We start from the raw sequence: 10,891 nt of genomic DNA on the forward strand, positions 1-10,891 counted from the left end.
CTAGGAAGAAAAAAAATCCATAAATTTGAAAATGTTAGTTAAGCGGTCTACTTAATTGTGATCAATTGCGTATGAGACAGGACACTGTCTTATGGAAGTTTGGACTGTTCAAAGGACATGGTGAAACTGCTACCTTTCCCAGCTTGTTTAATATTGCATTCTTTGCGGTGCTTTTATTGACAGGTAGTTTGTCGACCTACATGTAATTATAAGACAAATTAAAATCATATTGACATATATATATATATATTATATGGCTCCATCAGGATATGATTTCTATTAGAAAATCATCAGCAATGCAGTGCACTATTAAAGCGTCATGTGGTGAGGATAATAGTTGTAACAAAGTAAAGCACTGTACTAACCTAGGTAACCTAGTAACTATATATATATATATATATATATATATATATATTTATACGGTGTCGAACAAATTATTCAATTAGGATCATCCTCTGTCATAGTAATATACAAATAATGATTAAAACAATTGAAATAAAAAAATCCTTAAGAGTTCATTTCTTTACTGAAACTGGTTTCAATTTTATTCTGTTTTAATCATTATATAAATAGATTTATATATACATTGTTTTTATCTGCAGCAAAGGAATCTTAGGCTTGAATATGACTGGTATAAAGGCTATTGCCATTCTTAATACCATTTAAGTCTATCGCTGTCTGTGTTTCTAGTTGAGCCTGTATTTATACATGTGTCCCTTCAGGTAATATGAACCTAGAGTGAAAATTAGAGTTCAAGATATGGGCAAACTAAAAAATTGCTTGCTTAAAAACCTGTCATCTCTTATCAAACTCAATATTTTGAAGATATCAACACAAGAATTTAGTTCTTTTTTGTAATACAGCCCTATCTCTCTCAAACAGTTCAACATGGGTTTATTTTTTAAACAAATTATGTCTTCATTCCTTTGAATTTTTCTTGTAGTATGTTATCAGTTAATACCAAAATAATTATGAATGAATCTATAAGAACGAGAATGTGTAATAATTTTATTTCAAGAGAAATATGGGGGATAAAATGCCTGAAAACAGGGGAGAATGATTACAATACATATCATCATGTCTCTCTCTTGAGAAAAAAATTATTTTGTCACAAATCAAATTTGCCCATTTGCTTATATACTTTAAGACAGGTCACCATAGATGACTAAAACAGAATATGCTTTCTATTCATATTATCCATATTCATAATTTGGCAAATATTGAAAATGGGATGTAGGCCAAAACCTGTACTGGTGATTAACAATTATCTGCACACAAAAAAAGAGTATTGCCTATTATATTTCCAGACTTTTCTTCAGAGGTACCTTGACCACTAGTTTATGTTTTGAATGTCATGTCTATATACACCTAGTTGTAACCAACTTCAAGCCACTCCAGTAGGTCTATTGTCAAACTAAATTGATGTTATGGAGTATTACATATCATATTTTATTGAAACTTGAAGTGTTATATCAAGCTGGGTTTCGCTATATGCAAAATGAACTAATAAATAAGAAAAATAAAAACATCCGACCATTATTGTTTTGATTTCATCAGGACCCCCTTCTGCTATATGGCACCCTGGGGTATAGTCAGGTAGAGTACGGAGAAGACTGTGACCTGAGTGATGCTCAACAGCACTCTCCCTTCGTGCTACAGAGAGACCCACATGGTTGAAGCTGGTCAATCGTGCAACAACATACTATAAATGGAAGTTAAATACTCACTCTAATATTTAAAATTCCTGATTTGATACAATTCCTGGATATTTTCTCTTCGTTTTTTGTGACAAAAGTGAAAAGGACATAAACTTCTATTAAATAAAAGTGAGTGCATTTTGTAGGACTAGATCTAAATGTGATAATGATATTTAATATATATAATAAAATATATTTACATATCCCATAGACATGATAGAGGTTGTACATCTGATAAGGTTTCAATACCCTAGTTTTTTGGTTTATTAGTTTAATCACCAGCCAAGTTTTATCAAACCATTCACATTACACAAGTCACTACACCTCTACATACCTGTGTTCTTGGCAATAATGTTCAAGTATCCCAGCCTTGCGTCACCGCTTCTCCCCTGCCTCGCACCCCTGCCTCTCCCCTACCACGCACCCGTCTCTCCCACTACCAGCTCTATTAGCAACCTGCATGAGTCAATCAGAACACAATTTGTCACCATCATTCATCATAATCAGTTTGTCTGTAAACAGAAACATAGGCAAGAAATATTGGAATATTAACATGGTAGTCTCTGAAATCGGACTTATTTAGCTGCGTCATCATGTAAGAAAATTACCATTTCATCCAACAATACCTTTGTTGGATAAGTTCGTCAGTACTTCATTCACTGGAACACACCGCCAAAATTAGTGAGAGCGAATTTGTCAACATCCACATTTCGATATGATCGATAATCAGTGGTTTTCATAGGGTGGGGGCGTGGTGCACAACCCCGGTTTACCACCCTCGCTTTCCAACGTGCCTTGAGTCGATCCTCAGACCGGAAAAGTTCTCTTCAAGAAAATGTCTAGACCGTACGCTAAAAATAGTACATGAACTGCATATAGCCTACTTTTTAGGCCTATTTTATAGATCTCATATGCTCATATAAAAAAGTATTAAAAACATCCCTTTTCTTGATACATCTACAATGCTAGATTTTACACGGGTTTATGAAAACATGTACAATTATGCTGGCCTTCCACGGCTGCATGGACAAATGAAGCAAAAGGCAAAGCATTTAGGACAATGAGGTATCATGTTCGGGGTTGCTAGAGGGTGGGGGCACGCGCTACGGGTGGCAATTGGAGGTGGCACCAAAAATTATGGTTCCTAAAGGATTACGCGCCCCTATTCCAAGGTAAGGGGGATGCGAAATAGTGAAAATATAAACTGCAAACATTTTCTGAAGCTAGATCAGTCACTTAGCTCTATCGAAAAGGGGAGAATGGGGTGAAGTGAGTCACGAATTATAAGACGAGACTTTTTACTCTGTACATTCATAAATGTTTATTGTAGCCTCTCTATTTAATATGGTATGTAATATTAATACTAGGCTACAAATTGACATAAGACACACTCCCTACCATTATATATTTTGGTATTGAGCAGGGAAAGTGGGTCACCCCAGGGTAAATTTTATAGTAATATACAATAATAATCTGATAACAGCTGGTAATCATCTTACCACATACTCTCAAAAGTTCCATATTTCATGTCTTTCACCTGATTGCATACCTACCTATCAATTTACAATATATGTTATCCGTAACTCACCAATGACAATTTATTGTGATTAATTAATTTTTACAACCAGTATTCTCTCTGTCGAAATTGTACTTTTCACCTTATTTTCGATATGTCTGATATACACTCTTATCCTCAGCATTATCTTTTAAATATATCTCTCTATATCTCTCGCTGTGTCTCTCTTTCTCTCCCCCTTTCTCCCTTTCTCCCCCTCTGTCTTTCTCTATCGCACACTTTTCCTGGATCTCCTGTGCTGTCTGCACTATTACCCCTACCTCTCTTCTATATTTCCCTCCAGCCCTTTGATGATTGTGGAATTAAAATAAGCAACTGTTAGCTGTTAAGCGAATTTTATGAATTTTATGAATTTGTATATACATGTGTACACTGATTTATAATTCATTCACTGTGTGATATGTCATAATACGATTTATGTTTGTATAAATAGTTATGTTTTACAATGTACAAAGTTCTGCAATTCAGCCATCTGGCTGCAAACGAATTTTTAATAAAACCATTACCATTACCGACATTACCATTACCATCTACATTTTTTATTGAGGCCTTCATCATCTGCTCGATTAATTGAATATTTATTTGGTCTTATGATCTTACCATCCTAGAATCAACAATATAACTACCTCTTCTTTGGTCATGAGTTTGTCCTGCTTCTTCCTTCTTCCTCCCCCCCCCCCCCATTTCCTTCTTCTTTTATATGTTTTCCTTTTCCTTGTCGTGTCGTGTTTGTTTGTTGTTCTTTAATATTGTTTTGTGTTTTCCAAGTCTTCGTAGGCACAATTTGAAACAATTTATTTTTTCTGGGGGATTCACAAACTACAAGCACTTTTTCAGTGGACCCCCCCCCCCCCCCCCCCCTATTTCCTCAGAAATTAAGAATTTCTTGTAATAATTTATTTTAATAATTTATTTATGTGTACAGTGTACTTGTATACTTATCAAGATAAAAATGAATCTGTACATATTTGTTCATACTTTCTGCAATAATTATCTGTAATGCGTTTGTGTATCCTTCTGTTGGAAATGAAATAAATACAATAAGTTGAATTGAATTGAAGTGTAGCGGGAAAGTACGTGGTAGGGGTGAAGAGGGACAGTCTGAGGGAGAAGTGGGACAACCCCCCCCCCCTCCCGCCACTCCGAGAACGGACGGACCCCATGCGTGTTACCAAAATGTCCGGTAAAGGGGTACTTTCTGTGCGACAAAGTCCGGCCCGAGAATTGTAAAAAAAGGGGGTGTATTAACTTTTCACCCGGAGATTTCTTTAAAAAGGGGGTGTTTTTTCTTTTTTTTTTCTCTCATCTCTTTGGACTCCTGAGAAATTATTCCGAATTTAGGGGGGTACATTGAACATTTTTCCGAATTTAGGGGGGTCTCCAAGGCAGGAAAAGCCAGCGAAAAGGGGTTCGGAAATGTTGGCAGTCCTCAGATAGAGGGTGCTTTCAAAAAGAGGGAACAAGCATACGCGTAACCTAAATAACACTGAGTGGGGGGGGGGGGGCGGGCGGGGACAAAACTCACAAAGAATGATAAAATCACAACTTTTACAGGTGATTGTCCCAATTTAAGTGTTAGAGATAATAAAGGTTGTAATCACTTTAAAAAGAAAACTTTAACAGTCGCTTGTAAAACTGATCTAATGATAAACATTATGATATACACTCGTTTTAGAAATATTGGATAAACTGATGATCATTTTTGTAAGTTCTATCTAAATCTCAACATTTTCTTTCACAAGTAGCCTACACAAAAAATAGCCTGATATAAAAAAAATTAACACTTTTTAAAATATAATTAATATATTTCTATGTAATAATTCTATGGATTATGACTGGTGGAATTTACCAAAGTCGTCAAAAGGAATAAGGAAGTGATAATAAAACCTACATCCTAAATCGTAATCAAATTACAGATTTTTGTGTGAACATTACATAGATAGTTGTGTATAATTTAAACAAATGTATTGTAAAATCGATTGTAAGGGTTAATTAATTTTTGAGTTAGACTCTGGGGTGTCCCACCTCTCCCGTATCCCGATTCATCCCGTTCATATTATGATCTGATAATTCTGATTCCAAAATGGGATACAGAGCACAATGCAAGTTTCTTTGAAGGATTTAGCTTGTGAATCCCTCTGAGTTGTTTCCAAACTATAAGTTTCATCAGGATCTTTTTGAATTCCGTGCCCTCGAAATAGGATAAAGGTTCAACATTCGAACAAAATCCTCGATTTTGATGGCATAGCTATATCCCTCAAATAGAATTCGTTAATTTTGCGCCCTGAAGATAAAAGAAGACCAATTAATGTTTTCCAAATGTCTATCTTTCTTGTCGTTATGTTTCATCATTTGACCGAAATGGACGATCAGTTTCTCAGCTAATTTTATCATTATATGGCAAAGTGCGTAAGGAATTACGTTTCTTTTTGTGAAAAAACCCATCGCTTAATCGCTTGGCTTTTATGCCTAAACTATGGCTACAAAATATTGGGGTTAGTACATTACTATTATCACATTGTGAAAAATCTGGTTTGTATTTTTGAGCTGAAAAGTTTAGGTATATAGGAGGGCGCCGTTTTGTTATTTACCCCAGGCGCCATTTTCCTTAGAATCACCACTAGTTGAGAAAGATATTTCTGCACGTTGCCAATGGGAAAGCCATCAATTAAGAATCATATTTTTAAAAATCTACATGTATTTGTATTATTTGTCCCTTAGCCTATCACAGTTGCCTGTATATTTTCTCTTGAAAGTTAAGTTTGGTAGGGGCTAGATATAATTAATCTCCGTCCCACGCGGTACTTGATCAAGGGTGAAACAAAAAGTATACATTCAGAGAGAAAGAATAATTGAAGAACGAGAAACTACCGAAGAGTGAAATGCATATAAGCAATATCGTTAATAAACTGGGGTGTAAAATGCGAAAGAAAACTTTATAATAATGCTCGGTTGCATCGATCGAACTCTTGCACACGTTTGTCAGTCATGATCTTGTAATTGTGTCCAAATATATCTGATAATTTCTGCAATAAGATAAAAGTGGATGAAATAATAACGATTTTCTACAGTTAAGAAAAAACAACAGTCTTATTGCACTTGGTGTATGCATGGTTGCTCCCTACAGCTAGCAGGGATATGTGAGTTCCCTGCAGCTAGCATACGATTTTCATCAGGGTCTTTTTGCGCCTTTGCGTCTTTGTTTCTGTACTGAGGTTTTAAATTTTTTGAAAATGTGGGATTAAGATACAATCTCGGGCAACTATTCTCTTTGTCTAGTAATTTATAGATGATTTGAACCGAGTATGTAAAAAAGTATATCTTCTTCAGACTATGGGATAGCTGGGTGGTCTTAATTTACACCATTGCGGGCAGTTCTTTGCACACCTGGTCCAGCGGGCAGTCTTAACGCACGGACGAAACATGCTGGGCTCAAATTCTTGCACATCAATCGATTCGTAATATAAATTAGTATCTACATTCGATCAAATGTTTAAAGACAGATAGGTTACAAGGACAAGTTGCACGGATTGAAGAGATTTTTATACTTGTGGGCGAAATTGTTTTTTTTTTAAAAACATTTGTTGGAGTCTGCTCATACTTGGACCATCTCCGTCAAGATTTCATCAGCAAAGTCAAGGAATGCCTCGTGGATTATCCCGTCTGTTTAAACCTATATGATGATGATGACCCACAGCAATTTACCCCCGCTACTCTGTTACCCCTTTATCCATGCCTGCTTTCCGAAATTCATAATTGCCTACTTCTACTGTCGCTCTTTTTCCTACACAAAATTGATGCTTCTCGTTCTAAGACTCTCCAAAGTTCCTATCCGGTCGAATTTTAAACATTTACTTTATTTGGACTCCAGTAGTCTCCAAAACAGTGGAGGGATCAACTAAGAAGAAGAAGAAGGTTGACATGTAATATAATATTTTTGTGGTTGATTTTAAATTTGCGGGTACGATGGTTTTCTTCATTTTTGTTGAAATTTTACATTAATTTTACTTTGTTCATTTTGTGATGACTTAATCTTTAACCTTTCCACAACGGGCGCTCAACCTGAGTTCAATACAACAATCTTGACTCACGTCAGCTTTTTAACTATGCTCAAATTTTCCTTTCATTGATCAATAGTATACAAGATTTCAGTTTCTTTCAGCTAAAATCAACAAGTAATACTTCCTGTTGTGCGAGTAACAAATTTACAAGGCTATTGTCAGGGATGGCGGAGCGACTTCCAAAGTGTGGGGGGGGGGGGGAGAGACCAACAAAACGGGCACTTTCTGGGAATTTGTAGGGCACCTACAAAGGGAAATCTCAAACCGAAAATATTCAATTTCTTTAGACATTGGTATATACCCCTACATTGTGATTACATTATAAGGGAAGATTTCAATATTTGTTTATCTTTATACACCATACAAGAATGAAAAGGGGCACGTGTCAAAATAAAAGGGGCACTTATCAGAGGTGAAAAGGGGAAGGGGCCCTTTTACAAATTATTAGGGGCACTGGTCATAGTAAAAGGGGCACTTTTCTTATGTTAAAAGGGGCACTTTGGGGGTACTTGATAAAGTGGGAGGGGGAGTGCTGTTGTCAATTACTCCCACAATAGAACAGAAAGCCATTTTGCTGTAGAGCAGTGTTTTTCAACCATCTTTTGTTATAGTCACGGCACCCTTTCATGAAATAAAAAGTTTTGCATTACCCCAATCCAAAGTTTATCACAGAAGATACCTTTTGCATCACTCTGTCACTCGTAAATACACCTACAGGCATCTTTGTTTCTTTAAAAAAAGAAAAAGTATTAAAAACGGTAGAAGTGTAATCAAAACGCACTAGATACATGTTAGAAACAAAATGATGTTTGCGGGCATGCTACTGCCAAATATATGAATACAAAATTCATATATTCAATCAACTTGATTCATGAATACGAGAATATTCGGGCATCTTGTTGCTCAGAAATATTCCGTTTCTAAATGTGACTGAGTGAAATGAACGAGGGTGGTATAGTGGTAATTCCAATGTAAAATATATAAGATATATTTGGGTACCTTGCTACACAAATAGGACGATATTCTGGCACCTCGCCGTTGAATAAAACAATATTCGGGCACCTCCAAATATGAAGGCAAGGAAGAAAGACCCCTCATGAAGTCCCATAGAGGTTTTTAATACTGTTTTCACCAAATTGATGTTAGAATAAAATGTTTAATGTAACTAAATTTCCATTAAGTCTCCCCTAGAGATGTATTGCGGCAACCCATCACCCCGGTTGAAAAATGTTAATGTAGGGTATGAACATGAAAAGTGATTTGTAAAAATTCACTATACGCCTAGGGCTCTAAATTTGACAAATATACAATCAACATCCAAATTTAAATCCAAATGCAAATTTATTGGATTCTGTTCACAAAAAAATAATAGTTATATAATATATACATGCATGTACAACTAACATAAATCTACAGAAGAAAAAAATGAAACTAATGACACAACAAAAGACCGGAAGGTTTTTTTTATGGCTTTGCCTCATTTTCTTCCAGTGGTGTATTGAATTACCTCGTCTGGTAAATGTAAAAATATAGTTCAGGGCCATTGTTGTATTACAACTTGCCTATCTTAATAACATCTTAAATATTATACAATTATACACTGTCTTGAGAGGTTCTGGTTAAAACTATGCACAAGAGGCGACTCCAATAGTACTATTTGCTGAGGGGCGCAGCCCCGAAGCAAATGGTACTTCTGGAGTCACCGAGGCCCATAGTTTTAACCAGTACCTCGAAAAGAGGCATGGTATATTTGTTTTATATCCTGCATCAAAAATTTATTTTATAAAAAAAAAAAAAAAAAAAAAAAAATATATATATATATATTTTTGTTTTTATTAAATTAAGATTTTTTTTTTTTAAATCAATTCCGAAAAAAAAAAATCACATTTTTTTTTTCAACTCCCAAATAGTAAACCCAAATAGTACTCTCATATAGTACTTTCTAAAAATAGCTCAAATATTTCTGGTCATGTGACGAGCTCTCAACCAATCAAAAGCCAACAAATTTTTGATGCAGGATATAATGTCTTATATACATAAATACATGTAATCCATAATTTCCAAGTTCTCAACCAATCAAAAAGCCAACAAATTTTTGATGCAGGATATAATGTCTTATATACATAAATACATGTAATCCATAATTTCCAAGTTATTTTATGTCCCATATTTTTTAGTATTGTGGAGATACATAACCTGAAACCATATTTGCCATATCACTTCATTTTGGTCTGTTCTAATTTCAAGCACAAAAGCTTGGATTTGTCTATTACAGGATTTTTTTTTTTAAACCCACTAACTATTGCAAAAATGTGATACTATTGGTCAATATGCCAGTCCTTATGGTGTGTCACTTTTATTTCAGTCGGAGTTGCAAAAAATACTTGATTTAACAAATAAATAAGGGGAAAATTGTCTTTCAAATTGCCATACTTAGAAATGTAAATTATTTTGATTTCAAACAAAATGAAAAATTACATGAAATGAAACGGATCTCACGACGCCTTGAGCGACGTTGGGTTGCTTCTAAATTAGAAGTTGACAGACAAATTTTCAAAAACCAATGTTATGAATATAATCGCATGATCAAACAATCTAAACAAAACCATCATTCAAAACAATTTGAAGGCTGTAATTCAAAGCAGCTATTTCAAAAAGTCAACAAATTGTGCACACCAAAAGTATCCAAGGTGTTACCTTCTGACGATTCTGATCTTTCACTTGCTGAACGTTTTTCTGACTTTTTTACAGACAAAATTCGGAGTATCAAAAATGTTCTTAAGGATTCATCAAAAACGGATGTTTCCATATCCATGCTTGATTCATGCAATTCTTCATTTCCTGAATTTTCACCAGTATCAGAGGATACTGTCAGAGTTATAATAATGAAATCTCCATCAACTTCATGTAGTCTCGATCCAATGCCGACATGGCTGCTTAAAAACTGTTTAGATGAGCTTTTACCAGTCATTACCAAAATTATAAACATGTCCATTCAAAGTGGTCAATTTCCCGATGTTTTGAAATCGGCACAAATCACCCCTCTTTTGAAGAAACCAAATTTGGATTGTGAAATTTTGAAAAACTATCGGCCTGTTGCCAACCTTAAGTTTCTTGCTAAAACAATTGAACGTGCTTGTGCTTCTCAAATTCAGGGCTATCTATCATCAAACAATCTGTGTAGTAAAATGCAATCTGCTTATAGATCTTCTCATAGTGTTAAAACAGCTCTTTTATGTGTATATAATGATTTGTTGTTAGCTGTGGACCAAGGTGATGAAGCTGTTTTAATACTTTTAGACTATTCTGCGGCTTTTGATACTATCAGTCATGATGTTTTTCTTGATCGCTTACGTAATAGATATGGTGTATCAGGTACTGCCTTGAATTGGTTTAAAACATACTTTATGAATCGTTCACAATCTATTGTCATTAATGACTCATTATCCAAACCTCATGTTCCACTTGAAGGTGTTCCTCAAGGTTCCGTCATCGGACCTTTATCATTTACTCTGTACACTGCACCACTTGAAGATATTATTGAAGCGCATGGTTTG

The sequence above is a fragment of the Strongylocentrotus purpuratus genome, unplaced genomic scaffold (assembly GCF_000002235.5).
Source record: "Strongylocentrotus purpuratus isolate Spur 01 unplaced genomic scaffold, Spur_5.0 spur5_scaffold_9, whole genome shotgun sequence".
In the NCBI taxonomy this organism is placed as follows: domain Eukaryota; kingdom Metazoa; phylum Echinodermata; class Echinoidea; order Camarodonta; family Strongylocentrotidae; genus Strongylocentrotus; species Strongylocentrotus purpuratus.